This window comes from Spermophilus citellus, assembly GCF_964194105.1.
Source record: "Spermophilus citellus genome assembly, chromosome: 5".
NCBI lineage: Eukaryota > Metazoa > Chordata > Mammalia > Rodentia > Sciuridae > Spermophilus > Spermophilus citellus.
Window position 1 is genome coordinate 42785185 of NC_138186.1, and position 4819 is coordinate 42790003.

The 4819-nt window shown below is 33.6% G+C and overlaps 1 pseudogene across 1 annotated transcript; it reads right to left on the bottom strand.

Moving 5' to 3' along the window:
- Positions 1-297: 297 nt before the first annotated feature.
- Positions 298-1235, bottom strand: LOC308649850 (olfactory receptor 2B11-like; annotated as a pseudogene). The gene has a single exon. The product of its transcript is annotated as an olfactory receptor 2B11-like (transcript).
- Positions 1236-4819: the final 3584 nt, after the last annotated feature.

Here is a 4819-nt window from a genome sequence, read left to right on the forward strand (position 1 = left end):
CTACTAGTACAAATAATCTGATATCACTCATACTCAATGCGACTAAAAATGTCAGAAACAAAATATAGTTGACAAAAAGAACATATAGCATGAGATTATATTATTAGTCAAAAATGAATTATTAGGGGGTTGGGGTTGTGGGTCAGTGGTAGAGCACTTGCATACTGTGTGTGAGGCAATGGATTTTATACTCAGCACCACATAAAAATGAATAAATAAAATAAAGGTAATGTGTCTGTTTGCAACTAAAAATATTTTTAAGTGAGTTATTAGAAAAACTGCATTTTACAATTAATTTTATTTGCGTTTGCAAATGTTCCTCACTAGGTTCCCTAAGGCCCCTTTTACATCCTTATTCCTTAGGGTATAGATGAAGGGGTTTAGTGTTGGTGTCATTACTGCATAGTAGTGAGCCATGAACTTGGGCTGTTCCCTTGTGATAGAGGAGGAAGGCTGAAGATACATGCTAATGGCTGGACCATAAAATAAGGAAACTACAATGAGATGAGAGTAACATGTACCAAAGGCCTTCTTCCTTCCCTCAGAAGATTTAATCTTAAATACAGCACTTCAATACTTGCATAGGAGGCAAGGATTAAACATATAGGAACAGCTGATATAAAAATACACACCACAGACAGTGCAAGCTCATTAGCCTCCTTTTCACCACACGTGGTCTTTATCAGAACTGGAATTTCACACAACAAGTGATCCAGTTTATTGACACCACACAATGGCAAATGTAATGCAAGAGTGGCTTCTGAGAAAGCAAAGATCACTCCAGTCATCCACATAATGGATACTAGCAAGATGCAAGTGCATTGATTCATGATGAGGGTGTAGTGCAGAGGTCTGCAGATGGCCACATAGCAGTCAAAGGACATAATAGCCAAGAGCAGACATTCTGTGCCCCCCATTATATGGAAGATATAAAACTGAATTATACACCCAAAATAGCTAATGGTCTCTGTAGAGCTTCCCAAATTAAATAGCGTCTGAGGCACAATGCTTGTGGTATAACACATGTCTAGAAAGGAGAGGTTGGTGAGGAAGAAATACATGGGGCTGTGGAGACGAGGATCTAATTTGGAAACCAGAATGATAGCAATGTTTCCCATCAAGGCCAGGGGATATGTTCTGAGAAGAATAATGAATAGAGGAAGCTCTAGCCAAGGTAGGTCTGCAAAGCCTAGTAGGATGAACTCTTCATGATGACTTTCATTAACTATTGTCATTCTCTTCAAGTTGTCTCACTTGTAATAAGTGGCAAAAAATTAGAAATAGTTATAATTAGTTAAAAAGTATAACTACATATCGGCCATACTATTATAGAGGATAGTGTGCAATAACTCTTGGAGGAAAAAAGGCAAAGGTCTGTAGCAAGGTGACCAAATTTCCATTCATGATACTACAAGAAATGGTATGTACGATAAAAATATGACATTTCTAGAGCAAAAAATGGGAAATATAACATATTTAAAAGGAACTTATTGTTTGAAGTAATCTCATTATAAGGCTATTCTATAGCTATATTCTATGAGGAAAAAAAAAAGAAAAGAAAAATTTCACAAGTGTATAGCCAGAGTTGAAGCAGGTAATGAGGTGAGAAGGAGAATTAGCATCCAAGTAAAGATAACTACTTTTCTGTAGAAATTTCAAGAATATGTTCGCACTTCATTTAATTAAAAATGTAAACATGACAACCACATAAAAAAATAGCTAAATATTCTGCATCTGAATTACCTCCTTTGAATAATAAATGCATACAATAATGATCTCCTTATAGTGAAAATTCAATTGCAAATAGAGGTAAATATGCTGGGACACCACCAGTCAGTGGTTTTCAATCTTTGGCTGCCATAAAAATCAGCTAGGGAGACTGTTTACTGGTTTTTATCTCCAGGTCTCTGCTAGAGCAGCTATAGCATGGAGTCTTGGAATCGCATGAATCCTTTTCACAGGCAGGGTTGCAACATTTCAGAAATGTTAGGAAGAGTAGAATATCAAGATAGTTATAGTAGAAGAATTAACAAGAAATTTAGAACTTTGAGAATCATTATTATAGGCCTATCCTCCTCCAACAAGTTGGTGGTATAGTTAGACCATCTCCATGGGGAGTAAGAAGTCTTTGGAGTTAATCAATTCTACTAATTACTTGGAATTGAGTAAGAATTCTAGCACTTCCAACATCAGTTTCTTCAGGTATAAATTGAGTGTATGAAGTTACAATTACATAAGTTTCACCATGCTCAAGAATTTGTGTAATAATAAAATGTTGGCATGGATGTGGGGGGAAAAAATACACAGTCCTACGTTGTTGGGTCTGCAAATTTATGCAACCACTATGGAAAGCAGTATGGAGATTCCTAAGAAAACTTGGAATGGATGAGCATTTTACCCAGTTATACCACTCCTCATTATGTACCCAAAAGACTTAAAATCAGCACACTACAGTTATACAGCCACATCAATGTTTATAGCAGCTCAATCTATAGTAGCTAAGCTATGCAACTAAAATTGGTGCTCTTCAACAGATGAGTGGATAAAGAAAATGCAGTATATATTCACCATTTAATAGTACTCAGCCCTAAAAATGAATGCCTTTATGACTTTTGCTGGTAAATTGGTGGATATGAAGAATACTATGCTTAGTGAAATAAGCCAATCCCCACCCCCCAAAAAAAACAACAGCCTAATGTCTTTTCTGATATATGGATAATAACACACAAAGGTTGGAGAAGGGGAGAATAGAAATTCAGTGGATTAGACAAAGGGGAATGAAGGAAAGGGAGTGTGGAGGAGAATTAGAAAGACAGTAGGATGAATCAGATATAACTTTCCTATGTTCATACGTAAATACATCATCAGTGAAATCACATAATTACAACCATAAAAATTGGATCCTACTTAGAATAAGTTATACTCCATGTATGTAAAATATGTGAAAGGCACTGTACTGTTATGTATATCTAAAAATAACAAATTAAAAACACACATACACACACAAAACAAATGAATTTGTGTGTACCCTCTTCCTTGCATGACTATTACTTCAGATTCTCAATATTTGTTCTTTCATTTTGTGTTTTAGGTAATCTGTCTATCTTGTAGGGATTTTTCATTTATCAAGATACTTTGTCATTTTTTTCTTAATAAGAAAATTTGAACAGGTCCTAGTGATCCACTAATCATAGGTAAATACAAATATATTTTTGAATTCCACATCAATTGCTGTCAAGAGAAAAGTTAATATCTTCATTCAGGCCCAGAGACTTCTTAAAATACAAAAGGAATTTTATGTTTCCAGGACACATTTCTTTATTTTTTTGGCTGAAAGTTATATTGAAAACCACAAAATTAATGAGCTGAGTAAAACCACATGTTGAGAGAGATGAATTAGGTAAAGAAGATTTTGTTTAATATTGTGGATTTATAAAACACACTCCACCACAGCATCCTGTAAGAAGGGGAATATTCAGAGGGGAAGTTAGGACAGTGGCCCAGCAATAAAATTTGGAAACACTCTGCTAGTAAATTAGCAATTTCAAGGTACCATTCTCAGAGTTACAAAGCACAGTTTTCAAATTCTCTATTTCATTTTATCTGCAGTGCCACTTGTAAGGAATCATAGAAAGCTACTCAGAGTTAAGATGTGAATGTTGCCTTTTGATTATATACTGTCCTAGTCCATAAGAAATAACAATGGTAAAACAATAATAAATCCAAGCAATGTGGTTCTTAATGAACCACATTTGACAAAACTGTAATAAGGTTTTACATCTACTAAATTAGTAGTACTCACCCTACCCTAGACCTTATGAGAAAGGAAATTTTACTATCTATAATTTAGGATATTGTTAATTGTTAATTTTAGAGTCTCCTAATAACTGGAAAGGTAAAGGTAAAGATCAAAATGTAATCAATGCCTTAAAAGAGGCAGTGACATATCAAGACTATAAATTTGGAGTTTGAAGGTTTCAAACAAAACAAAACACAACATCTATACTGCAAGATTGTTTTCTGAAATAGTGTGACCCCTAATCTTTATTTAGCTCTGTTACTCAAGATGTTATAGAAGCAAGAGAATTTAGGAACATCTCTGAGCCTAAGTTTTCATTCACATAAAAATTCCATTATGTGGAAATGATAATAAATAAGCCCTGTCAGAATTATCCTATTCATATATTGAATTTTCTAAAAATTACAATGAACCCACATTATTAAAAAATTGCAATAGAAGATACATGCTTTCTATTTTTAAAACATTATTATATTCACATAATATCTTTTACTGTGATGGAACATTCTTCAATTATTTTCCCTAGTCCTTTTCTATGTGAAAAAAAAATGCTTTCTTGAAATATGCTCGAATCTTCAATTTTTTTAAGATGGATTTTTAATTTTGTCCTCCAGAAATTTTTCTATAATTTATTATACCTGAGTGTAATGACAATCACCATTCCAGTATGCTTGCTGCAATTTTTTAATTTGTATTATTTTGGATTTTGTTCACATTTTTTCTTCAGTAAGTATGGTTTTTGACTGTTAATTGTGCTCTCCCTGTTCTTTTTTTTTCTGTATATTTGCCTAGAGACAGAACAGTAGGTATGCCTAATCCATGCAAGTCACTCCAAAATATATTTAAGGTAATTTATTATATCCATAGAAGTCTCATCTTTTCCAAATAATTCTCATATTTCATTACTTTTGACTATTAGATTCTATGACTTTTGGATCTTCTACTTCCAGTGATTTGCCATCCCTATTTCACTATATGGGAATCTATTTATGCTGTATTCTTATTGACATTATCTTCACA